The 27,711-nt window shown below is 41.3% G+C and overlaps 1 protein-coding gene across 11 annotated transcripts in view; it reads left to right on the top strand.

Annotated features, from left to right (window-relative positions):
* The window catches only part of LOC116785433 (bifunctional heparan sulfate N-deacetylase/N-sulfotransferase 3), a 214,030-nt gene that overhangs the window by 110,145 nt on the left and 76,174 nt on the right, over positions 1-27,711 (top strand). For 10 of the 11 annotated variants that reach the window (XR_004356537.1, XR_004356536.1, XR_004356540.1 and 7 more), the window contains one exon: positions 169-256. The gene's annotated coding sequence lies outside the window, so the exon portion shown is untranslated. Of the gene's footprint in view, positions 1-168; positions 257-3,827; positions 3,912-27,711 lie in introns of those variants that run through there. The other variant, XM_032684908.1, reaches the window with a different exon arrangement.

The following is a 27,711-nucleotide window of genomic DNA, read 5'->3' as shown; positions in this document are numbered from 1 at the left end:
GGCAAAGGATGTTGACAGACAATAGCAGAACTTGATCTCCGCTACCTGCCTGAAGCTTTGAGATTGTAGACTTTATAAAAATAATGTTTAATATCTGATTTATCTACAGAGCTGTGGAAAGACAAAGAAATAGGAATGTAATAAATCTGTTTCTTTTCTTTTTATCAGCATCCTTCTGCTGAAAGGAAGATTGCCAACATGCCAACTGAGAGAAGGTAGGAAAGGCACAGCCAGTGACACGAAGTATGATTGTTATGTAAGTGAAATTTGGATTTATTTACACACACAGTATAGTTGCAGGGAAAATCTGCTTTTCCAGAGATTCCCCACCAAAGTCATTGCTTGCCTGCCAAGGAAAGAGTGTCTCAAAAATTGACTGTAGTTAGAGAGCTAAGTACAGAGCCGGTGCTACTGCTTCCCTTACACGGGCCCTTGCCCCTGACCCCCTAAACACAACCTCACGTGTTCATCCTCAAAAGGTGGAATCCCACCAGGATAGTGGGAGCTTCAGACTGTTTACTGGAAGAACAAGGTTTCTGGGGAATGTGCTGCTTTGTGATGGAGTAAGGCAGACCAGAAAATAAGAACAGATTAAAGCTTCAGTGAATAATCAAAGTGGAGGAAAACCTGGTTGTGCTGTTTAACATTTGGGTTTAGATGTGGCTGAGATGTCACCTGGCTTTGTTTTCTTTGCGTAGTCTTTCATGCAAATACGAATGTGTCATCACTCTTTGAGGGACTAGATCCATGTTTTGCTGAATTTTGCACCTTGGTGAAGTAAAATGTATAACCTGAGGCAAGACGGTTCTTTCTTTTTTTGGGTTTTTGGTTCTCATTATGAATTTTGCATAAATTCACTGCTGGAGGATCTGTTATAGGAGGTGGTAATTCTCCTAAAACATGGTGGCAACTTGATCATGGTAGCAATTAATACCTGAAACAGCTGCTGTAGAGCCCAGAAAAAAAAATTGCTTTTTTTTTCTGAAAGACTATTATAGTAACAAAGACCATCAGCAATGTTCTATGAGCCCAGTAAAATGGAAGAAATCTGGCTATTATTAGGACAACTTAAATTACTAAGGCTGGTTGGCATTCTTTCCAAAACAAGTGAAGATTGATCTTTGGACACAAGCTGTGAGCTGTGTAAAATTGCCTCTGCTAAATATATGCTAATTGGCGTATGAATGAGATTTTGTTAATCTTCTGCTTAAATAAGTAGGTAGAGAAAAGCTGGGAACGAGTCCTCATTTCTCTGTTAAAAGAAAGAAGACATGCTATCATAATAATTTATATTAGCAAATATAATGCAAATGTGTGTTTGTAGATATAGCAAACAATTAGCAAGAATTTCTTGGAAACAATCTGCCAAAATATGCATTTCTGCTTTACTGAAGTACTTCAGAGGATTAAAATTGACAGAAAATCACCTAAATTGTACATTTGGAGGTGTTGAATGCAGTTCTGGGTTCCCCTGGTTTCTTCAACCATATAGGAAAGTTTTCCAAGAAACCCTGTGTTCAGTTAGATGGGGTGCTTTGATGTCCTAATGAGCCAGAAAATTCAAGTAACGGAATTAAATTTATAGTCCAGTAAGGGTTTCCATCTCCTTTTTTTGCCTCAATTCAGTAATGCATTTAACTGCCATAATTTGAAAAATAAATCATTGCATTTTTAAGGTCTTAGTGGTACTTCACACTGAGGACAAATCTTTGTGTCTTTGAGGTGCCGAGCCCGGTAACAGGTTTGTATTTATTAAATTTGAAAAGGCAAGTGATATAGTCTCTCACAACAAACTGCATCTGATACAAGGAGAATTTCAGAGGGGCTGTATGGACATGAACTGTAATGAGCTGAGCCTTTGATTTGCCCAGGAAACAACTGGCTGAGTTCCTGGGGGTGTTTGAGCCTGGTGGATTCCTTTCCCTTTGGGACACTGGTTTGCATTGGCTGGTGGTAGCCAACAAACCCGTTCTCCTCAAAGCCAGTTCTGGGCTCTGCTTGTGGACTAAGCAGTGAGAGGAGTTACCAAAGTGGTAAATCAGGTAAGGCAAATTCTAGAATATTTCATTAAGAATCAGTGACCTGAGAATTATAATTTAAAATTATAATTACAAGGCAGTTCTGCTTTTCTTCCTGGTAAATGCAACTTAGCTGCTGCGATGAGGAAACAGGTACCCTAGACTACTTATACATTTTTTAACACACCTAAGGCAAAGTTCATTAATTATGTCACAAATCACCTTTGTGTAACTTCAAAGGCAGCATGTGTTATAAAAAAATGTTTAATACATGAACATAATGCTCTGTCTTATTAATACTATGCTTATCAAAAAAGAAAAAAATTTAGATTGCATATGGATATATGTATTTACAAGAGTAAGCATCAGAACCACTCATTCCCTCGTGAAAATGCTCTCCTCGAAGTCAATTTTTTTCCTCTCCAGAACAGACAAAACTGAGCAATGGCTCATTAAGTGCACAGCACACATCATTAGGTGATGCAGGTAGCCCTCCCTGCCAAGCATGGGTAATATTCAGACCCCTCACCTTGGCCTTCACTGCTGCCAAGAGTAAAAACGTTGCCGAGTAGGGCATTGAGCCTGCGGCAGTAAAATCTCTCTGCTTTTATTTATTTCTAGTCTATATCAAATAACACACAACTCATTTTCACTGAAACAGAATTCCAGTCTCTGCTTACACCACCCTGTGCCATTACCTGTCTGGTAGAGAAGTTTGTGCCCTAGAGAAAAGCCGTCATTCAAGAATATTTATTTCCTGTCAGAGTTTCCCCCCCTGCAGGGCAGGTGTAGTGCTAAGGCTCAAATCACAGAGGGGATTGGCACAGGGGTGTTGAACCTTCTCTGCATTCCCAGTGTGTGAAAAACAGAGCAGCACCTTTCAGGTGTGACAGGACATGCACCTACTCCATCATAGTATCTCAGTTTTCTCTTATTGTGTAGGCTTAATCTTATAGAAATGTGGATATCTTTTATAAATTACGTTCCTTTTCTTCTCTGAGGGGAATACAAGAAGTATGTCTTATGCCTCTTAGCAGTTTGCATTAGAAAGAGAGTAAATTCTGGTGTCCATGTTTCTTAATCCATCTGCTAAGATGTAACCGTTAGCAGGGAAAAAATAATTTTAATTCTTTCTTACTGTAACTTGCAGTTGTTGGGAAAATAGAAGCTACTCACCGAGCAAGAGTAGGGAAAAATGATTCATGGCAAATTTCTCTGCATAATGATAGAACATATTTGAAAAAGTCAACAAAAATCTAATGGAGATGAAACTAGGAAATAGTATAAACAGTACAGGTCAAAAGGCATTTGCAGACAGCAAGAGTAGCTGGATATGAAGCCATCAGAAAGAATGTCACCCCTGTGAGCCAGCTGTGCTTCCCAGATTGAACTGTGCTCACTTGAAACAAACTTTACAAACAAAAATTGCGACATAATGAAAACAACCAACCAGAAAATGTTCAAGAAGTAGAAGGATAAATCTTTTGCCTTGGAAAAGTAGCTAATGAAGTCAAATATCATGAAAAACATCTTGCAGAACGTAGTTCAAAAAGATAATTTGAGAGAAAGAACCCTCTTTTTTTTAGTGATATAAGGAAATAAAATAGTGTCTAATAAAGCAGTTTTCTTGGTTCCTATTAAAATGTTCCTGCAGCAGCCTTGAGAATTGAGGAAATAATAGAAGCAACAGTTTTGCAGTTGTGTCCACAGAGAGAGAGGTCTTTCAACAGTTATGTCATGGACTGCTCTTCAAAGCAGCTTTGAGTTAGCAACACCACACTGACAAGTGTTTTTTTGCTCTGTTTTCAGTGGGAAGTAGAAGGGTTTAGACTCAGTTCAGTCAAAGAAATCCATCCCATCCTAACTGGAAGTGTGGAATTATACCTAAAATACGTATGTATGTATTTTATTACCCATCTGCTTACGCTCTGCTCTTGCCCTGGGAGAACAGCGCATGTCTGAAGGCACATTCTCCAAGCAATTAATTATCCCCCATATTTGTGTAACTGTGCTGTGCTGCTTGTAACTGAGCTCCATATATTCGGCGAGGGGCTGCTCCCTACACCTTTCACTGCCACCGGTGAGCCAGGTAACAAATTGGTGCAGCTCATTGGAAACCCCGGGAAAGAAATGTGCCTGGCTAATGGGCTGCATGATGTATGGCAGCAGCCCTGGGCTGGCCTGGCTGCTCAGTGTCTGGGCTGCACAGACCTGCTGATAAATGAGCAGCGTTTCCAGGAATGAGGGCAGGCAGGAGATGCTAAATAAGTGCTAATAGGCTACAGAAAGCATTATACTCTGCAATGAGGGCTCTTTTCCGTAATTCCAGCTAGCAAACTGTGTTAGTCATGCTAATGTGATACAGTATTTGTGGCTGCCTTGACAGTGTCCATTTAAATATTCGGGAAGCTGCTGCTTCCACATGTGTGTGTCCAGGTACCTCGTGCTGGATTAGCTCTACTCAATTAGCACTGTGTTGTCGAGCGCAGTTAAAACAAATGGCGTGGGCTCCTTCATCACCAGGTGACCTGCACTCACTATACAGAAACTGGCACTTACAAACAGCTCTTCCATGAGATTGTCCCAGTTGGTGAGGGGCTGAGGTAAGAGGTCACATCCCGGCAGCAGCTGCATTTTGGATCTGCCGAGGCACCTTCGGCATCTTGTGCTCATCCATCCGGTTTAAACAAACACGCCCACCCACCTGCATCTGGATCCCAGAAAGTGCCATTTTTCTTTCTGGTGACGAGGCTGCAGGGCTGCTGTCACTTGTTTATATGGCAAACACGAGATCGATAAACTCCCAGGAATTCAGAGCTCACACAACGCTGCACTTCCTAGGGAGGATTAGCTGAAATGAAATGTCTGACAGCTCTGTGGCAGCTTTCACATTACAAGCCAGAATTATTTCTTCCCCTTCACAGTCTCTGATGGAAATGAGAGATGTTAAACTGCCAGTCACTTAAATCTTGGCCATTCATTAAGCAAGAAATGTTATTTCAAGTCCGTAATTTGGCCTGCCTGGAATATCCCAGACTGTTAGCAGTTACTGAGGAACACATCAGCCATTACTATTTAGCTTGAAGATCGAGTCCAGTCATTAGTCCTGCCATCTTTACCCCAACACCTGCCAATGTATAGCATTTCTTAAGCTAGAACCTGCTAAGGGGTCACAAATGTAGACTGGTATAAAAGGACCAGAAGCTTCCAGAAATGTTTTGTTCTTCTTTGCAGTCTGAATCTTCTTGATGAAGATTCTTCTCATCTGCTGCACTACATAGCTGGATAGAATTTTTACTACTCCAGCTCCTACATGTTCAGAACAGATGTTACAGGGAATGCAAGGAAAAATGAGGCTTTTCTAGAAGCCATGAGACAATATAAACACTAAATTTAGCATCAGGTCAATCCTCTCTTTTCAAAACTGATGAAAATCTAAATTTGAAAGTAATAAACTCCAGGTGCAAATAATGGTTTTAATGATATTTTGTTGCATCACATGGATGACTTTATGATCAAAAGATACATTTCTAGGCCATAGCTGACTCTCTTCCACTCATGGAACTATATTCCCATGTTGCACAGTCAGTGGCCTTGCTCTCCCAACACACTGTGTTTTCCTACCAGTTGTTGGCGTGGAGTGCTGTGTGCTTTGGCAGAAACAGCAGCCCTCCAGAATTTGAAATGGAACAGTGAGCGTGAAACTGCACGTAACTTCCTCCCACAATGGGAATGACCCTGCCTTCCTCCAGATGTGCTTTTACAAATACTGACTTGAAGTAAATTATTCCCTTTTACTGCCACGAATTCCACCTGAAGCTTAGTCTTTCCTAGTTGAGGTAACTGGAAGGAGCCATCATAGTAAGATGGAATCCTACTCTCTTTTTTTTTTGATGCAGATAATATCTCTCACAGAGCTGTGACTTAAACACACTAAGCTTTGCTTTTAGGCAGGAGGATTTATTTTACTCATTTGGAATTGGAAGCTGGTAGGTGGTAGACAGCCCTATCTTTTTCTACAAATCTCTGCTGATGCTATTTTTAAAAATAAAATGAATAAAGGTCCCTTAGGAGATGCACCGTAAGACAACAAACATTTACTACATCCTTGCCTTTTTTTATTTAATAACTGCTGATTTTAAAGTCTGTCACGTTGTGTTTATTTTGACTTGGAAGATTCCACGGTGTCTTGCCTGTTGCTGTTCTGCTTCAACAATGTGTAGAAGTTGTATTATAGTGTCAGGACACAAGTCTATGGCATAACATTGTTCACATAGTTGAGGGCTCTAACCCTGGAAGGGGGGCCCTTTTTGTGGTCTCACCTTGAGTGTCCTCCATCTCTGCAGTAGCTTTTCAGTGTCTTGGTCCCGGGGATACTTAAACTCCAGGAAATGTTAGAAGAGAACTGGATGTTTGTTCACTTTGGTTTGTTCATAAGTCTGTAGTATTTCGGCATCACGTTTTATCACAGAATCACAGAATGCTTTGGGTTGGATGGCACCTTTTAGGTCATCTAGTCCTACCCCCCCACTGCAAGGAGCAGGGACATCTTCAGCTGCATCAGAGCCCCATCCAACCTGACCTTGAATGTTTCCAGGGATGGGCCTCCACAGCCTCTCTTGTAAGGACATATATTCTGCACCAACAGAAGGAATTGCAGAATGGGAGCAGTAAATTCCATCTGCCTTCACGGGATCTAAATGAAAGGGGAAAACAAACGGAGGGAGAAACTTCCTGCACCCACATAAAGGGAGGGATAACAAGATTCCCTCACTGCAGCCTGGGCTGACTCTTTCTTCTTAAGTCAAAGTGCTTCTGCTTTGTGTTTGGGTCACAACATCCTTATCTGAAACAAAGTGGACCACTGTCATTAAAAACTGAAAAGGATGAGGGGAAAGCACTGTATTTTCAAAGGTGAAAAGGACATAAAAATACACTAAAAACTCTTGCAATTTTGTCTGGTTTGAGTGGAATTCCAGCTTGTCATATATAGGAGTAATTTCAGATTGTCAGTTTAAAAGTAATGATAATATTGATACAAAGATAAACTTCTTTCTGAAGAACTCCCAAGCTTTCTCTTTTCTTTTTTTTTTTTAAGGACTTCCTGCATATTTTAGCAGTGAATAAATCTTAAATTAATTCTATAATAGATGATGGAAAAGCACTTTAGAACATGAAAGAAAATCAATGGCACCATAATTTATTAGAAAAATTAAATTATGTGCATTTTATCCAGTTTTGGTGAAGTTTTCCATTAATGTGGTTTCTGTGTTTATCCAGGAGATACCATTAATCTGACAAAAATATTTTTTTCTGGAAATTAGTCTATCACTTCTTTTTTTTTCCCCTCTCTTTCATGTTTATTTCATGTCCTGCTTTCCAAACATCCCCAGACTTTCAGCCTGCTAACTTGTATATCTGTGGGCAAATCATTTGGCCTCTTTTTCAGTGATCTCCATCTGCTGAGGGGGGACAGTGCTTCCCAATCTCCCTGGGGTTGAATTTAAATGGACTGATGTTTATAAAATCCTTTCAGTGCCTCCTGTCCTAAATTCTCAAAGGAAAATCATCACACAAAGAGCTGTGGGTACTAACTACACTTTGAAGAAATCGTGAGCAGCCTCTTTTTGTCTCCCCTGTTTACTTTGTTTTTCTGAAATGTTGATACACAGAAAAGTCAAGCCAGGAAAAACAGGGGTAAAAAGCTTTTACTCCTACTTGACAGATTTTTTGCTGTTGAATTAAAACTTCAAAGATAAAATGAGAATAAAAACGTACATGCTTTAGCTGTCTAATCTTTTATCTGTGCCTGAGTTCTCGAAATCATTCCTGAAGTAGAGACATTTCCTACATACTTGTGACTTTAGCCAAGTGTCACATGAAAGGACAGGCTGTTCCCATAACATTGGGATCTCTACATTACAGGAAGCCTTTACCTCAGTTAAAAGGAACACCTGAACACCCCGTGGCCATGTTATTCTGTAATTATCCATTGTAGACAACTCACCCTTGCTTTGATAAATAAAAGTACATAGGGGATACAGACTTCCCTGGAGGAGATCAAATAGAGGAAAGATTTATAGATCACAAAGGCCACTTTCACAATGTAAATCCAATATTAAAAGATCCTCTGATACCAGAAGAATCTCAGTCTATTAATATCACAGAAGGTTTATGTTAATGAATGGTGAGCACTTGCAAAGATGGGTTGAGTACTGTTGTACTGATTCTGAGTGACAGCTTCCCATTTATACAGGGCCATAAAATAGAGAAAACCAGTCTGTCTGTCTGTCCTTCTGTGACAAGCAAGTCACTGCTGAATTCCAGACCTTTTACTTTTGTTCTTGAGCTTCAACTCCTTGGTGTCATTGCTAATTTTTGTCTTTGGACAAATTTTGTCCAGATTTTGTTTTCTGTGCTTTGGCTCCCGCATTTTCAGTAAGTGTTGTGTCTGTCACCTGACTTTCTGTGATGTCCTCAGGTGTGAAACAACTGCTCTGTGTACCAGGTGGTTACCCATTAATATCTGTTTCCTCTTAAACACACTTTTGCAATAAACTCTCCAACAGTGATGCACTTGAGCAGTTAGCCTGTAATGTGCATAAATATGTGTTTCTGCTACAGAATGTTTTTCTGCACACTGCAGTTCTAGTACTTAAGTTCTTTTGTGGTTATTTTTTGCAAAAATTGGCTTCACACAACATCAGGTTTTGCTAACCTCGTTTGCACAAAAGCCCTGTAACATTATTAATAATGATTTTAATCTCAAATTTAAAAAATCTGCTTTTCTGCACCATGCTGTTCATCATGTTATTTTCTGCTGTCTCTGGAAAGTTTACAGCTGTGCCTTGCAGTTTGCCAGACTACTCTCCATTTGTAGGCTACTACCACTTCATGTATATATGAGAGCAAAGGAACGAGGTAAAGAGAATTCCTACTCCTCAGATATTAATGTGTCAATGACATTCTCATTAATTTTAATTTCTAAGTATTTTAAAACTCAGGGATAAATTATTTGAATCCATTAGAGCTGGCACCGATTTTGGTCATTTCCCCTGAAACTGGAGAAGATTTAGTCACTTGATTACTCGGGATGCTCTGGGCAGATCATGGAAGGTGCTTCCAGGCCTGCTGTGTTCCCAGACAGAGCTGCCAGCAGTGCCTGGTCCCCACCCAGGGGCTGCTGCCTGTGGTCCCCAAGGGCTCTGCTGTTGATGGACAGGTTGTATGTAAGGAAAGATGCTGTTGCTGTTCCATGCTGTGGAGTGTAGTTGCCGTGGCCGATCATTTGGGATGCGTGGTACTTTCCTGGGAGAAAAAGCAAAAATCAAGTCAAAGGTTTCTCATGCTTGTTCTGCAACGCTGTAAATGCTGGGAGGTGTGGTGAGCCACCTTATATGTGGGCTTTCTAATGCAGTGAAGCCAACAGATTTAATTTGTCTTGCTATTACTGTTGTAGGAATAACAATAATTAGCCATTTTTCCTTTCATTAACTTGGTGATTTTGATAGATAGGCTGCTTTTAGAAAGGCACAGACTAAATCTTGGAATTCCGTCTTCTAAAAAAACATCCTCCCTGGGAAAAACTCTTCCAAAGGCCAAGGAAATACTTCAGCTTGCAGGTTTCTTGAGGTGGTTTCCTTGTGTTCTTGTCTTAGGAAACTGGTCTCTAATGAGCACATCTGATTTCAAGCTGCTTCAAGCTTGCGCTGGGGAGAGAGAAATTTATAAGCTCTGGGTCAAAGTTTGAGGGAATTTCCCTTTGTCTCCACAGAGTCTCGAGTGTGATGATTTCCTTGCACTCTTTAGGAAGCATGGCTGGTACAAACTAACCCAGCTTCTAAAATAAGGGCTGCAGAAAGACACTGCATAAGGATTGAAAGGCTGGATTTCTTTTTGCCAGTCTTGCAGATGAAAATACTTTTTCTTGTTATTTCTTTTCTATGAAGTAGAGATTTTGAGGTGATGATAGTCTGGGATTTTCTGTGAGCTTTTCCACAGCTTTTCCCTGTCAGCCATACAACCTCTGGAGCATGGGATGAGGCAGTAACAAGCAATGGGCAGTCAAAGTGTCCTCACTGATATCATTTATTTAAACACCAAAATCTCTACCTGCTTTATTGTGATGATCATTAAATAGGCTGAGGTCTTGAGTGGAAATGGTTCCGGTGACTTGCATTTTAGGATAAAACCAAATTTTATTGGCATCAGTCATGCTTTCCTTCTCCACTATTACCTTCCCACTTTTGGTAAGTAGGTAAGAACTGATTTTGGTAAACTCCATTATCTGCATTATGTACAACCCCAGCAACAAAGATTCATGTGGGAAAAAGTAGTTTATGTTACTTCACTGACAAAGGATATCTTTGAAAATAAAACTGGTATCTAGGCCATTAGATTTTTCTCTTTTTTTTACTTTCTTTTTCTTTTTTTTTTCTGTATCTTTTATTTTATCTCTTTCTTTCCCCAGAAGAGACACAGCAAGCTTTTAAAAAGTATATCTGGGAGCAGAATAAGTTGTACAGGTTTGTTTTATGTTTGCTAAGGAAAAAGTTTATCAGACTGTTTTGTTGGTCTCTGTAGATTCATTTTGTGGAGAAAGGTTGCCAAAATGTCAGTCAAAGCTTAAGGGAAAGCCTACAGCAATCCTGATGTATTAAAATAAATAAAAAAAGTAATGCTGGTGAAAAGGCTTTGGACCTGTAAATCATGTCTGTGCCAGGGTTCATTTCTGAGTGTTTACCAGTGTTCTCAGTGCTGACATGGCTTCATGCAGGGGGGTCTAAAGCAGCCACAGTTTGTGTGGCCACACACACTTTCAACACACCAGATCAGAGTGGAGGGAGAAGCTCCATCACCTGTGGAACTGCAGTTTCCTGTGTGCAGCCCTGTCAAGTGTTGCTCCTCTCTTCAGGCTGATGGTTGAGAACTCTGGGGTACAATTCATTTCTAGTGCATGACTGCACCCACTTTCCCTTTGGAATGACAAGTGCCATGTGTTACCTGCACCAGTGTCTCAGTCCCTGTATCAAACCCATGGGCCTTTTCCTAAAATTTATGCGGAGTTGTAGGGAAAGGAAATACGGATGATGGATGTGTTCACTCAGTCCACTGCTCTTGCAGCTTCTCTTCTTTTTGGTGCCACTTGGTTCATCCAGACCTCATTATCTGGTGTTGCTCAGACATCCAGCCAGTCCCTTGCTTCAGATAACTTAGGCTGCCACAGACAGCTGAGGGGGAGCAGGGAATGGAGGCCACGTCTTTTGTAGCATAATAACAAGTTCATGTCCAATTCACTTTGTTATGTTGTCCACCAGAAGGAACAAGCACTGGCTTGGCTGTGATGTGGCTGTGATCTGTTGATTATTAGCTTCTCCTCAAGTCAGAAACAGAATCCCCTCATGTTTAGCTTTAGTTGAAGGGGTGTGAAAAATTGATGGCACCAGCAAAATCAAGTCTCTGGTAAAAATTGCTGGTTCTCAGCAAGGATTTGTCAGCGTTTTCTTTGTCACAAATCAAAAACTTTTTCAGATACAGAACTGAATTTTATGTTGTTTTTATTTTTCCATGGCACTTGCTAATTGTTTCCTTGTCAACTCAGCTGATAAGTAGCATACCACTATTTCCTACCAACCAATAGCAGACCATCTCAAGTCTATCTCCCTAAACTGATAAACAAAGACAAAAAGAGTCTTTTTCTTACTGTTTGTACCTGGTATTTTTTGTTACTGTTTATAAATACTGTTTTACAGTTTTTAAGTGGAGGAGCTTTCCTTCTGATTTGGAATTGATTTCACTCCTTTCAGCTTCAAGGCAGAGCAGGTTACACATGTGTTAAGTCAGAGATTTATCTGATGACACATGAATAAGGATCTGCACAGCCAGGTTCCTAATTACCCAACTGATTGCCCTGCCAATTAGCCGTTCTCCAGCTTACATGGCCATTCTGTCTCTGGCCTGTCTGGGTTCCTAGTGTTCCTTTCCTGCTACAATCCAGGCAAAGCCAGAAATCTTCACTTGTGCCCCTTTTCCCAGAGCTCTTGTTGTGCACGAGGATGCACCCACTGGTGTCCCTCAGCTCTCTTCTTGCTGATATATTGACCTTATTTTAAAATTCATTTCATTTCAATTACTGACCCAAACCACTTTTTCCTCCACATTCTTGGAAACTCCCATTGATTAACAAAGAAATACACGTCTGATTTCTAAAACTTTCTCTCTTTTTGCAAAAATAAATGTGGGGGGTGTGTTTAATTGCATTAAGTTACTTGAGATGGAAAAGCTTCCTTAATTTAGTAAATTACTCTGTGGATCACGATAAGGAGGGTTCTACTCATGTTCTGCCTTTCTGATGGCATCAGCAATAAAAAGCACAGAGGACCGACCTATTTTAATCATTAAAATTGCAAAGGCATGTCAGAATGCTCAGGGAAAACAGGTCTTCTGAGTGGATGGCATATTTATGTAAGTGCTTTCAAAGTAAAAATGCTTTTTATGGTTGTATCATTAAAACAACAAAACATGAGGAATGCAGCAACAAAGTTTTCAATCTTAATTATAAATCAGCTCAATTACAGGTACAATGTAACCTGTATTTCTAGTTTTCTGCCTATAAAATTAAATTATCTTTGTTGATATAAAAGTACAGGACCCATCTGTCAGGTAGATGAGTTAAAAGCAGTAAGAACTTCAGATTTCTCCTCATTTTTCTTGTATTTGTAGCTACATATATCTGAACAGTGAACCGCCATAGAATTTTTATGATTTTAATTTAATTTCTCAAGCATTAACTTAGTTCTTTCAGAAGTGAATTACCCAACATTCCTGGCTGGGTTGTGGGCTGATTAATTATTAAACAAGTAGAACTAATGAAATGTACATATTTGTGTAGAAGTATATGACATTTTGCAGCCCAGAGTCAGAGACTGTAACCCAAGTGCACGTGCTCAGGTCCTTTCCCTTCAGGAACAGGTCTCCAGTGCAGCACAGAGGGGGGAACATGTCTGGAGCCATGTCTTCTCAAGATATCTTGGGGTACAAGGTCTTGGCCAGCAAGCAGAAAGAAACCAAATATTAAATAAATGTGGGATAAAAACCTGTCAAAAATGTACAATTGAGAAAGGAGCTGAAAAAAGTAGCTGAAAATTCAGGAGGAGAACTGAGCCAGTTTTGCCCGTGAATGTCCTCTATAATGAATAGCTCATTGTGAATTTAATATGTTGCCTGCAGTGGGCTATTTTAAGTGGATCTCTGTAGTTCATACATGTATTTATGATATTGAAAGCAGTGACAGAGCATTGGCGGCTGTAAGAACCTGGGAGTATATCTGCCTGGAGCTCTGGCAGACACTGAACATCTGGAGTAACAGGAATCTCCTTGACATGTTGCAGAGCTAAAGCACTCTAACATCACCCAGTTTAGAGGAGCCACCGAGAGAGATTTCAGCAGCTTGGTCTAAAACAGTATTTCAGAGAAAATAACCAAGTGAGCCAAACTCTGGGCTGGTATTTATTATTGCTGTATCCAGACAATTTACAGTGCTCAAGCAGCAGGATAGTAACACATTGGCTGTCCTGTGTGTAATTAGTTGGGTGAACAGACAACTGGAATTAGCAAAAAAATCTATTTGGGGAAAAAGTCCTTTGTGTGTTCCAGTGATCCCATGTTTGATTATAGAACAGTCTAATTAAGGTCCCATAGAAAAACTGGCTCTTTCATTCCAGCAGGGCTCTGGAATGCATTGACAGCATGCCTGTGCCAACGGAAGAACCACATGCGCACTTGCTCACTGATTTTAGAAAATCAATCAATCTAATTAATGTGGATTAAATGGGATAGGATCAAGCCAGCAATGAGCAGGCTCACAGAGTAGGTAACCTGTGTGAGATAGGGTGTGACTGTGTCTACAGGTAGGACCTGCGGTGTCCTCAGGGCCTGTCTGTGCACAGCAGGGGCCTGGGCACAGTCTGCTGCAATTCTTTTCTGTCTCTCTTGCCTAATTATCTTCCAGGGTCTTGGCACAGGGAAAGGGAAAGGACAATGCTCACGTATCCTGAAGTGAAGTCAGGTTATGGCCAGAGCATGCACAACAACTTGGAAGACTGATTTTTAGACATATGAGAAAATAACAGTGCTGAGAAAGTAATTCCCAAGCAAAAGGGCTGGTGAGGCCTCTGTGCACGGCCGTCAGGGACCTGCCTTCCCTGTGACTTCTTGTTGTTTAAACCAGACAGTAGCTGGGAAAGTTACATTACTGTCTTGTGATATTTTATTTAGGTTGGTTTCCAAAGAGGAGAGAAGCTGTAATGATAGCTCTGGGTAGCAGTGGCTACAAAAATAACTGGGCTTTTAACCTGCCTCTGGAGGCTGAGTCTGTTCATGGCCTCTCCCATATCCATCCCCTCACGGGCACACAGAGCACCCGGGCACTGTCACTATCAAACAGTGTCACGTTTCAGCAAACATAAAGAGAATAATTTGTGCTGTTTCTGTGGGCTTCCAGTGAACTTAGTCCGCACACCAGACTTCAAATGAAGGTTGCTGCACTGCCTGTATTCAGCATTTGTAAAACTGTTAGATGCAACGGTGTATTTCTCCAGACTTCCAAAACATACGTCTTGAAATCTAGTCTGCAGTATCACCTGCATGAAACCATCTGTTTTGGGTACAGCTTAGTTCCACCATCAGGAACTCAGAGAAGCAGTGTAAGCTGTGTAGAATTTATGAGGAGAAACAGTTTTCCTTTATACTGTCACACAGAGAAGAGTCAAGAGATGGAAGCCCCATTTGGTGTGTAATTAACCCCTTCGGCCTCTCCCCTGTCCTCTGTGCAGTGGGATGAACGTGCAGGAGGGCAGGGCAATTCAGCAAGGAGCTTTTGGAGTAAATCTGGAGACAAAGAGTGATTAATTACTTCTTCCAAGACAGGTTTTGACATCGACATACCTGATTCTTTTCTCACCTAATTCCTCCACATGCTTCTGCGATGATGTTTGAAGTTGTTTCCCTGACACAAGTTGTGGCTATCCTTAATATTTAGTATTGCCATGGAGCTTTTTTTTAGATTTTTCTCCATAACTTTGTTTTCAGAATCAGTCCCTGGAATAGCTGTGCTTTTGTGGTGAAATTCTTTATCTTGATTAATGACATAAACCCTTCTCTCTTGTTTCTCCATGTCCTGATTACTTGTATAGCACTAAAGAGAATGTTGCATATTAACTAAATCCATTATTTTTTAAGGTTTAGGGAAATTTAATGGTTTTGAGTGAAAATTTTTCTTGACTTTGTATGTAAAAAAAGAGCTAAAAGCCTTTCTTGTAGTTGGCACTAATTCTTAGAAAGAATTAATATTTGCTATATTATTTCAAAAGTCTCTCAGTTTATTTGTTGGTTAGTTCTGCTACTCTTTTCAGTACATGGATACAAAAGTGGAATCCTCTGCAGGCACTAACCCAGGGAATGGAGCAGTGGGAGGTGAGTGGTGGATAACTTGGTAACTACAGAAATGGTTTCTACCCATTCTCACCTGCTGTGCATTAACACACAAGAGGAACACATACTCTCAGCAGTGTATTCACTATCCAGTGTTTCAGGATTTTTTTCTGTGCAGAAATGAGGGATTCAGGGAGTCTAGAGGGCTTTCATCAGGTTTCTGCAGGACCTTGCTGGTGTCTCCAGTCAGAATGTGTTTCTCTCCTGTGGCAGAAATGCTGTGGTGGGATCTCCAGTAAAGCATCTCCTGAGGTCCCTTTTTCCAGTGTCACTCTTGCTGTCCCAGTGCCCATGAGAGGTTTATAAAGTCCGTTATCCTTTCTTTGGCACTAATCCATGCCCTGAGATTTCTGTGGGATGAGGAACAGTGTGATTAACTCAGCTCTTTTCCTGCACTTGGGATGCCAAGGGGACATCCCTTTCTGATACTTTCAGTTTGCACTAATAATTAGAAATGCTGTAGTCCTAAAAAGCTCTAGAAATATAATTAAAGTCAAACAGAATACTTCCTGGGGCAGAAATTGGCATTGGTACTTTCTGTTCCCTAGGATATGTCCAAAGCTATAAAAATGAGCCCTGGTTTGTAGACAGATGGGAAGCCTCCTGTGTAGGACAGAGGAATGTGCCTGGCTGTTTATACCCTCATCTTACCCAGAGGGACCCAAAAGGAAACCTTGTTCAAGTGAGGACCTTCAGTCAGCTTTTATCTTGTGTGTGGAAGACACAGTTTATCTGTCTGAGGGATAATTGGACGCCAGGTGACAAAGTGAGCTAATTTAATAAAAAGGCTGAGGAATAAAGATTTGAGTCTGCAGCTATGCCTAATTCTGTTCGCAGTAAAAATAATAACACCTTTCCTGTGACATGGCCATTTTAGCGTCTGTGTTCCAAATTACTTGATAGAAAAAGACATAAAGATTCTTCCTGCTTTGCAGCCATTTTGATCGGGAGATAAAAATGACCAGGTTGTAAAAGTAGTAATATCTGGGCCATTGAATCAATTCAGCACCAATTTATGACTGTGCAGGGAAATGAAAATGGAAAACAAATAGTCTTTAAGTCCTGTTAAGAAAAGATATCCATCACTCAGGCTCAGCTTTTTATTTGTAGGGATATGAATACCATAAGCACTGAACATGACTCTCAGCTCATAAATCAGGTTTGAAACAAAAATTTTTTGAGGCCTACAGGGAATATTTACAGAACTGCTGTATAAACCAGCAATGCAGATGCGCACAAAGCAGAAGAAGATTAAATGTTGTACCTATAACCTTAGACTTCAGACAATTTTAGGAAGGATGTTATCATTTCCATGGGCTGACAAAGGCAGAAACACTCTGGTCTCTGCCTCGTTCATTCTTAAACACTCTGATCTCTGCCTCGTTCATTCTTAGATTTGTGAAATTGTTGAGTGCTACTAGATTTCATCAAGTGCCAGTCTACCAAATTAATTGAACTTGCTCATGAGAAGCAGAGATGAGCATTTTAGCAGTTGCAGTAGGAGTTCCAGTGCCCCTCTGTGCTGCAGAGAAATTCAAGCTGATAGAAGCTCGATGGATTGTGGTTACCGCCTCTTCGGTTGTTAAAGCAAAGAACATGTCAAATCAGCCACTGGTAGGATAACGTGTTGCCAACACCGAGATATTTTGAGTTAACATTTACTTATATACAGTACAGAAATGTCAGGCTTAAAGCATGTTACTGAGTTCCTTTATTAAGTTGGGATTTTGTTTGTTGAGATATTGCTCCACAGGCCCTGTGCATGTTGTTCCTGCTGGAAAGGCGAAGCCAAGGTTTTTTGCTCCAGTTCTTTCTACTGGCTTCGGTTTGTCCATCTGTTCAGAGCCCTGCCTGCTGCTCTACTCAGCCAGTGTCACCTTGGACTGGGCCTGTAGCTGGAGATGTTCAAGGTGTCCCAGGAAAGGATGTTGGCAATTCCAGGAGCTTTGCTCTGGGAACTGTCACTGAAACGAGCGCTGAGCAGCGCTCGGCCGCTCTGTGCCACTGGAGGGGTTGTCTTCAAGTGTCCTCAAAACAGTCAAGCATAAAGAGTTCTGCTGAACTGTAGAGTTGATTTCTGCCTCCTTGTGATTTCCTGGGGAACATGTAGTATTTTTTGCTCATTCCTGATCTCACTTGTTGAGTAATGCCTTTAGCTCAAGCTGTCTACGTTCCTATAAATAACTATTTTGGCTGTGGCAGAGGGGACTGATGATCGTGAACCGGGGCAGATGGGGTAACGCTGATCTCTACACTGGTGTTTCATTGTCTGTCTTGAGTGGGATTTCAGGGGGAAAATGTTTGTTTTCTCAGTTGTTTTTACATCAACAAATGAAATAGTCCCAAAAAACACCAAGCATGTACAAAAGAACAGTATCTAATGATGTTATGCAAGAACAGCACAACAGTTCATGACTCATGGCTTCTTCTGAACTTGGCTGGAGGGCAGTGAGAGTGCAGAGAGTTCTTTTTCATCCTGTTGTACTTCTGTAGCATAAACAGAGTGCAGCTCTAGCTCCCAGTCTATCACTAACTTGCACGTATAGTTTTGCCCATGGGACAAGAGTCTGATCAGCTGCACCCATCACACCTCACTGCCAGAGCAGCAGTGCCTTGGTAAGGCACCATCTGGCACAAAACTAGGAGGGGGGGGTGAAGGGGGGAAGGTTCAGTGAAATCTAGTCCTGCTTTCTGGGGGATGTTCTGAAATTTGCAAAAGATAAATGTCTTTAAACCTTCACTGCTTCCTGATTGCTTGGAGAGGGAAAGGGGTTGCACAGGAGTTTATTGAGAGCTAAACCCCTATTTGCTGGTTCAAAGGCCAAAAGGACCCTTTCAGTGAGAAAGGGGGAAGGAAGCGTGGGAGTCCGGCAGTCTCTGCCTGACTGTTCTGTCTGGAACTGATGTAACATCACCTGGCTGTGCAAGTACCACACACAAAGAAGCCAAAGAAGCTGCAAGGCTGGAGCACACTCCCTCTCACTGCTTTTATGCTCTTCAGGGGTCACTGAGCCTGCAGTTGTAGGAAGTTAATCAGCTGTAGTACCTGTAGGGCCTCAGGCTCCTACAGGGTAATTTCATTCCTGGGACCTCCCACATAGCCTTGAGTTTGGATGCTTGGGACTCTGCTCTTCCCAAGAGCAGGAGTAGCCATGGTCATGCATTCTATGGCTGCATGTTTGGGTTTCTCTTTGCTGCAACAAGACATTTTGTAGCATGAGGTTGGAAACTCGAGTACTTCCTTTCATCTCCTGTTCCTTTGAGGTTTCTGTTTATGGACACCCTGCAGTCCTAAAGTGGTGTTCTTGCTTTGCAAAAGTGATATCCAGCCCAAATGCATAAAGGAAGCAGCTTGTAGTGTAATGCCCAGTTGGTTTGGATTCTTGCCACTACTGAATTCTCCTAATTTTGTGATCATAACTCTCAGATTATCTGTAAATTACAAATGTTTGAGTAACTGATCAAAAGGGAGTGTAAATTATACATATTTACAGGCAGAAAAAGGGAGGTAAATGTCCGCTTTTCCCCATTTCTCCTTGAAACTCCAGTTCCCCACTTACAACAGACTCTGCTGCTCTGTCCCTGTGTGTTTGATCCCCCTTTCTGCACCAGCTCTGATTTTGTGTGGATTACCAAGAAATTATTCTCAAGGAGCTGGTTTAAGAAGGCAGGTTATCAGTGTGTTAAAATACCACCCACTTCACAGTCTGTAACTGGTATATCCCAAAGCAGATGTGTTATTCTCCTTAAAGCTTAGTCCAGCAGAAACAAACTGTGTGTTATTTTACGGTCCAGATGCGATGCCCAAAGAACAGGGAATCCATGGATAACTCCCAGGTACCTGAGATCAGAATCACTAGTGCCTTTCGAAACTCAAATCATCCCTTAGCCTGTCTCAGGGGCAGGCAGGTGGGGTTGTTACTGGTCTCTGAGGAGTATAAGAGAAATACTGTCTTCCTGAAGCAGCACCTAAAGGAGCAATGTTAGCATGTCATGAAAATGACTTTGCTGTGATACATTAAAGAATGATGTGCTCGAGTCCTGTGCATGCAAGCTATTAGTGCTTCCTCCCCCCACATAGCAAGCTGTTTATCTTTCAAAAGGCTGGAAACTCTTCATTTTACTTTCCAGAGATTTCCTTGTGGAACAGACAGTATAAATAACACCTGTAATATGAAGCTTTGGGGATAAAGAGAGATAATGTTTGTGCTTAATTTCTTTCCTCCTTCCCATCCATGTCATGTTCCACATTTGCATATGAAATTCATCTCCCACCCTTTCCCATGAGCCTTGTTCATGTCCTGCTGTGCCTTCCCACACAACTTGGCCAAGACTAAAAGACCTTTAAATCTGTCATTGAAATGTATTTTGGGAACTACATTTTAGACAGTATTTCTGTTTAAATGAGTTTTTCCTGATTCCCAAATGTTAAAGAAATACAAGATAGAGATTGTAGGAGAAGGGCAGACCCTGATGCTGTCAAAGCATGTCTTTTCCACTAGAAATAACATTCTCTGGACTGAGCTGATGAACCTGAAGCTTTAAGCCATGTTGTCTGTATTTATGTATGTTTGCACTCAATGCCAGGGAGCAGAGAAGGTAAGGAAAGAGGGCGTTAGGACCACCCTGTGTTGTCTATACACAGGAGTAAGAAGCAGCTGTTGCCAAGATTTCTGAACTCCTGCTCTCTGCCCTATCTGGGAGCTCAGCTCAGATTACCTGGGACTTGGTGTTCTCACAAGGAATTCAAAGTAGGGTGTTGGAGTATCTTTCCTGCTATTATATACAGTGAAGCCTCAAGGGAAATGGGGGACCATTTTTACAAAGCATTGTACAGATTTGTAAACTCAGTGCTGCTTCCCTAAATGAAAGTGGGGAGCAGCTCTACAGGTGGTCTTTATAACTGCCCCAAAAGCCACTGCTGAAAGCCACAAATAGATCTTGTCTCATCCTTCTCAGCCCAATGCTCTCCCCACTAGAACAGGCATATTTTAACACTCTAGTGCAGTGATGCCAAACCCTGTGATTAGAACTGAGATTTTCTGTAGTTTGTGATTGCTGCAGTATTGACATTTTTTTTCAAGTGTCAGTCTTTGGAGTTTCTTCAGAACAAGGAGTCTCAGCTTTCTTTAGAGACAAAAGTTTCAAGCCCTGGTGGTTGCAGAAAATTGCTTAAAAATGGGACTCTGATTGTTTCATCAGTTTGTTTCGAAGAACAGAATGCTTGTATTCTTTCTTTTCATTCTTTTTTTATTATTTTTTAACAGCTCTCACTAATAATAACTAAATCAAACATTGCTCAACTTTCAACTAATTCGTGGCTGTGTGGTCATTTGTTATGGCTGCACTGCAGAAAAAAAGCCTGTAAGGAAAGAAAGCACATATTTTTTGCATAGTTGTTGGATCCTTCTCTGTTAAAAGGTAGGACTGCTGAGGCACATTTAGTTTGCATGCCAGTTGCTGTGAGACATTTCTGATGGTCCATCACAACCACCACACCATCTGCTTTTTCCAGGCTATTTATTCCATCCTTGTCTAACCTCTTTCTTCTTTAAAAGTGAGCACATTTTCTGGAAGCTGTTACCACTCAATAAATTATTTTTTAAACACTTTCAGGAAAAATTAATCTGGGCTCCACCTTGTCAAATATTCTGTTGCTGGAGCAGCTGTGACTTCTGAGAGAAGAAAATCCTGCTATCAGTTAGGGTTACAGTGTGGTGTGTCCACACTGGAAGTGCCTCTTGCCTTCTCCTCAGTTAGTTCAGGCTGCTTAAGCTTTTGCCTAATTTTGAGAGTGTGAGTTATCATCATGACCGACCTGGCAATACCCACAAGTAAAAATGAGGTTAATCCTTGACTATCTTCTTGAATCAGCCCTTGAAGAATGAGGTACTCCTCCTTCATCCCACCTGTAATTGTGTTTAGGAAAGTTTTTAATTGTTTTCAGGAAGAGGTATGGATTTCCCAGCTGTAAAACCAGCCATCTTTTCCAACCTCATGGAGCCCTTGTCTTCAGTGGTAGTGGCGATGGGTTCATTATGCAGTGCCTTGGATCAGTTTTACATTTTTTACTTTTAAACATCCTTCTTGATCTTGCGTTTTCAGAAGGCCTATAAAAATGCATGGCTTATGTGCACAGTCCTTTGTAGCCTGGAATCACAGCTTCCCTAAGATGTATCCTCTTTAATCAGGGCACACTGATCTCCCCTCCCCGCTGCTCATTATGATTGTGTTGGTGGTGCATTATAGTGAGCCTTGCACCAGCACAACACAGAGAGCAGCCCCATAACTGGGAAATGGGCCTTCATATGGAAATGTCCTCCTTCCTTTAATCATTTAAATCGATCCTTTCAGACTCTGCTGTCCCGTCTCCCCCAAAACTCTGTGTGTGTCTGTGTGTGTCTCTTACCAATGGCAAGAAATGAACAGAGTGTTTTTGCAAGAAAGTGCACCGTGGATTTCCATAACAAAACTGCAGAACTCTGTTCCTACCCCATTGCTTAACCATTCTCAGAGGGATTTAAAAGGAGAGGATTTCGAATCCTAAGATGCCGACGTGCTGCTACCAACCTCACTGTGAGAAATTTGCTTTTGGAAGCTCTGTGGCCCAGAGACAGGAGGTTTTCATGGTGTTCTCTTCTCTTTCTTGGGTGATTAGCTCATTTAAATGCACAGAAAGTGCAAATAGTTTGAAGTTATGATTACTGGTTATATTTCACTTTGCTTTTACTAACAACCAATTCCATCTGCTGCCATGCTTCTCTTCTGCCCCAGCTTTCCTGAGCTCCTCTGTGTCCTCCTAGACGTATTTGTTTTCTGCATTATATAATATCACCCCATTTGTGTCCTGCCTGTTTTCCAGATGGCTGTTAAATATATTAAAAGCTTTTATTCTATGGCCAATATAAAACCTTATGACTCTCTTTAAACATACATGGTTTATGACTTATTTCCACTGTGTTTTTTCCTATTCTGGGCTAGAGCTGTGCATCTTGTCCGTGCTGCCAGGGATTTCTGAGTGCATTTTGTCATGCTGACTTTGACTTATTAATACAAGGCTGTACAGTTTTTGGCATTCCTTCTCTTTCTACCTAATGTGCTAAAAGTTACTGGAAACACTAAATTTGATGCTCATATTTCAGTGAGGAAATAAGAGCAACAGGCCCCTGTGAGAGATCCTTCATTCCTGCAGGTGATTCCATTCTTGTTCCAAAGGAGCCTGGTTTTCCTTATACCTAAGGAGAGAATGTATGATGTTTGAGCTTAGGGGGCCAGGCTGTCCTTCACAAACTGCAACAAAGGAGAAGCAGAAACCCTTCCCACTGTCTCCATGCACACCTGGAAGCCCTGGATGAGCAGGAAGATGTGCTGGGCAGGCCTCAGGGAAGCTGCATGGCACTGTAGTGCTCCCAGGTCCAGCCCCAGCTGCTGGATTGAAGGAGAGATGTGTGGGTCTGTGTCTCAAAAAAAAAAAAGACCCAGCTCAGTGCAGACCTGTAACCTTGCATCAATATGTGTATCCTTGCTCTCCCCCCTCCTCTTGATCCCTAATAGTTTTCCCTAAGATTCTTGAACAACAGAGCAGATGGAAACCTTATTTAAATTTAGAAACCGTGAATACCACATGCTGAGCTCAATGGAGCAATTCAAGTAAGTTTCCCTTAAATGAATATATATATATTTTTTTTAATGCTGGATTCCAGTTAGAATTTTTAAAATAGCATAAATGTGATATAAAGCATTTGAAGGTACCTGTATTCCTTACCACGGAAGGCCTCACTTGGACACAAGTGTGAAAATGTGTCCTAAACAGACCAAAATTCACTGCCAGTCCCCCTAAAGGACGTTAACACTCCATTATTTATTAGAGCCATTATAAAAGAAAGTCTTGCACCGTCCCTAAAGAGAGAAAATCTGTCATGGTTCCCAGGAAAGAGAAGCAAGGATTATCCTTGAAAGCAGTCAAAGGAGAGAATAGTTTTTACCAACTTGTCAGTGGAGTTGCCATGGGCACCAGCCAGGAGCCGAGGTTTAAATGTCAGATTTCCCTTCCATTACTGTTTTTTTTTTCTTTTTCTTTTGCTTTATTTTTGCGTTCATTCCATTATTCTCTCTTTTTTTCCCTGTTTATAAGAATTTATATACCAGCTGTTTTCCTAACACCCAGTTTTGCTTCTTTTTATGCCTATCCTTGAACATCATACCAATCCCAGGTAAAGAAATATGTTTGGTTCTTCTTTTTTTAAGTAAGAAAATGTGTTGTTGGATACTCTTTTGAAAGTCATTAGCATATTAATATTTATCCACCAAAGAATAAAAAATAAAGAGACTGAGGCAGTTGAGGAAGAAACAGCAGTGGGGAGCAGCTCCCTTCAGTGTTAGCACGCCTGGGTGTGGGAGACGTGGTACATTTCATTATTTGCTAATATATTGCACAGAGAGGGATGGGGGGAAGGAAAAGAGCAGAAGCAAAAGCTCACATCTGTGGTAATGTCTCTGCAGGGGGAGAAAAAGGCAAATCCTACCATTTGTGGAAGGTATTCATGTGTTGCCGGCTGGCTAAACTGCACGTCAATTGAATTAATGTATCCGTTAAATCAAGATAAAAGCTCCGAAGCAGCAGTTTAGAAAACACTTTTTTCTTTTCTGTTCTCTTTTTTTTTTTTCCCTTTTCCTTAATTCCTCTAAGCCGGCACAGGACATCTGGGTTGGTTTTGTTTTGTATGCTGGGTTTTGTTTTGCCTTGTGTGTCTTCGCTGTCAAAACCCCGAAACAAACCCAGCTGCCTTAAAAAAAAACAAATCCATTTGTGTTCTGCTTCCTCGTTAATAGCGTTAGCATGGAAATGAACACATCCCGGCTGGGAAGTGAGCAACTCGGGAGTGGGAGGGAAGTTCACACCTCCTTCGGAGCTATTGTTCCCGGCTGTCTGGCTGCGGGCTCTGCAGGGCCACGCGGTGCAAGCACAGCCCTTGGCACAAGGCAAGGCAAGAGCTGCAAAAAGAAAACAGAATTTTTACAAGAACCAACCAATGCTGGCATTGACTGGGGGCCTGGAACCTCCATTTGGCCACTAGGTTTGTTCTGGAGAACAAAGATGGAATTGTAGCTCTAGCAAATGTTCAGATTTGGATCCTGGCTTTAGTCTCAGAGTTTTATGGCTGTGGAGAATGGGATAAATTAGTTTTTGTGGTTTTGAAACCCATTTCTGATCTGCCTTCCCATGATCCTGCCTTGCCTTTAAGGAGCTGAGCATGTTTCCACGTGCATTATTGACACGTAATTATTGCAACCAGTTGATGTAACCAGTTACTTGATCTGGGTTTCCTCAGGGCCCAACTTGCAGGGACCGAGAGCAATGTCACATATGCTGAGTGTTCCCACTTTGCCAGGTAGATCAGTCCTTGCCATGGGATTTTGGTGACTGATTTATGCTTTACCCTACAGAACCACCGCAGCAGCCTTTGGGAGCACCAGGGAACAGAAATGCCCTGCTGCCTCTCAGCTGGTTGCTGAAGCCTGGGAAGCAGCTCCTGGAGTCACAGTTACAAGTTTAGAAGCAGAAATGTCATCTCCTTCCTCCAAAGCTTTAGCATGCAGCTCTTATGGAGAGTTTACAAAAGTAGGAGTGGTATTGGGGGAACACATGCAAGTAGAATGGGACAGGGAATAAAAGACCACGGATTACAAAAAGGGAAAGTAAGGATTAAGCCTTAAGAAGTTCTTTCCGATAGCACAGGTTAGTTAGTCAATGAAACAGACTGCCCAAGGAAGCTGTGAAATGTTTATCATCAAAAGTTTAAAGAAAGAAATAGGAGGCAGTGACAGGAATGTCTTGGGTGTAATTGCTAGAGAAAAGTGCTAAATATAACCTTCCTGCCATGGGACAGTGGGAAGGACTGGGGCCCCTCTAGCCTGAGCTTCCATGAAGGTCCAGTGTTTCAAAGAGCTGATGAGCAGTCTGCCTTGACAGCAGTGGCCTTTCTACCTTTATTTAGAATCAGAAATTATTCATGACCCTGATTCATGAAACCTCCACTCATCAGCAAGCCTAGGAGTCATGTTAAAAACAACTCAGGAACATTCACTAATTTGTTGGGAAAACTTTATTTTAAGATTTTATACAAACATGCATCACCATAGTAATTTAAAATCTTGTATGTAAAATTATGGCAACTCCTTTCCTGACATCTCGGAAACGTGTTTCAGAGCAGATATTCTGGGTATGCTGGGGATTTAGTACTAAGTCTTTACCTATTTACTGATTATTTTGTCAAAACATGGTGGGGAATGTGTTTCTTTCAGGAAGAAAAATAATTTATCCTGCTCAGTAGGATAAGTGAATGATTGATTCTGGTATTTTATTTGAGGTCTAAACCTAAAGTAATCTTTGTCCCCCAGTGCAATACAAATAGTCTTGCCTTTTAATACCTGTCCATTCAAAACAATCTGCTTTCATGTCTCACTGAATAATATCTTAATTTCATTTCCATTTGAGTATAATCTTACTCTGAAATAAAAAATATAAAAATACAAATCCAAAGGAAATACAAAGAGCTTTTTTACCCAAGACTTCCTGTTTCTTTACACATCAATTAAAATCAAACTCTGTGTCACTCACTGTTGCCATGCCAGTGAAATCCATGTGAAGTGCATTCTGTTGAGGCACCAGCCTTGCTATGGAGAGATTCCAGCCCTTCCAAGGGAGTTACACAAAGAAGGAGAAGAGTAAGTGGTTGTGACCACAACTTCTAAGATTTTGAAGTCAGAAACCTCATTTTTGTCTGTAAATGGAAGGTATATTTCTTAGACTCTGCCTGTGTGATAAATAATGGTGGTGGTTATATAAATTCAGGTGTGCTGTTCTCATTTGTAGTAAAAAAGTGTTGTTATTCTCTTTCTCTTCCTGCCCCACCACTGTCATCTTGGAAGGGCTTTGCTGTGGAGCAGATGGCAGTGCAGGTGGAGCCATACATTAGTTTAGCAGCCCTGGCCTTCAGCCACGTGGGAGTGTAGAGCAGGAAATCAGATTGCCAGGTGGAAAACTAAACTTGATATGAACACAGATTAATATTTCCAAGATGAAGCTTATTAACAGCAGACAAAACCAAGAATTAATATCCTGATCCAACACAACCTGAGTGGCGAAGTAATATGAAAACTAGAGATTTTCCCTGAAGCATCAGTGAAGGTGCATGTCTGGTACATGGAATTAATCTGAAACATTTATTGTGCATTGCCAGTTACATTAGAGAACTTGGGAAAATAACTGCTAAAATTGGCTTAAAATCAAAACCTGCATCAACAAGTCACCTTTCCAGGGTGTTATGTTTCCAGTGGCTGTCATTCACACTGTAGCAGCACTGGAAGCCCCACGTAAAATTGGGGCTCTGCAAAATGGGATTCCTGAACAGCTGTTAAGGAGAGGGATTAATTTACAGTGGAGTGCTTCTCACTGGAGGTGAATCTCGGACTCAGACATAGGAAATAGCTGACTCTGTTCAGTGTGAGCTGCTACCCAAGTGCACATCAAAAATAGCCCAGAATACAGGGTAGGTGTTCCACGACAGGATGACTGACTGCAAAGTTCCTTGCCTAGCTAACAGATCCCAATATTCAGAGAGAAGCAGAAATAAGTAGGAGAGGGAACAATTCCGACCCCGTGCTCAGCCAGGGAGGAGGGGAAGGGAAGGAGGAAAGGCTGTCAGCCTTAGGTGCTTAACAGCTCTGTGTGATCCAGGAGGTACACACAACTAATTCCTTGCTAATGACTGAAGATGAGCTTCCAGAAAGCCAGGTACCAGGAAAAAGGGAGCAGGCGAAGTCATTCCAGCACGCTAATCAAAAGAAATAGGAATTGTCCTAGGGCTCCATACATCTTGGCATCCCCTTTCCACCACAGACGTAAGCAGATGTTTGGGAAGCACAAATACAGGACAATTCCTTAAAATTGTTTCAGCCCTTCCCTAATGGCTGCTTCCAAATCTGGCTAAAATGGTTGTGGTTTCTTTGTGCTTAGTAACACTTCAGTGTTTCTGTGGACTTCTCTGGAGTCCCACTTAAACTTTAGCATTCACAATGTCCTTACTGCTCATACAGAAGAATTTCTGTTTGGATGCAGAGCTCTTGATGCAAAAGGATTTGTGCCATTAACTAACAGTGAAAATACAAAGCACAATATCGGCCTCTGTCTGAGAATGAG

Source organism: Chiroxiphia lanceolata, chromosome 4, assembly GCF_009829145.1.
Source record: "Chiroxiphia lanceolata isolate bChiLan1 chromosome 4, bChiLan1.pri, whole genome shotgun sequence".
Classification (NCBI taxonomy): domain Eukaryota; kingdom Metazoa; phylum Chordata; class Aves; order Passeriformes; family Pipridae; genus Chiroxiphia; species Chiroxiphia lanceolata.
The sequence above is the reverse complement of the archived record's forward strand: the minus strand, read 5'-3'. Positions and strand labels throughout refer to the sequence as shown.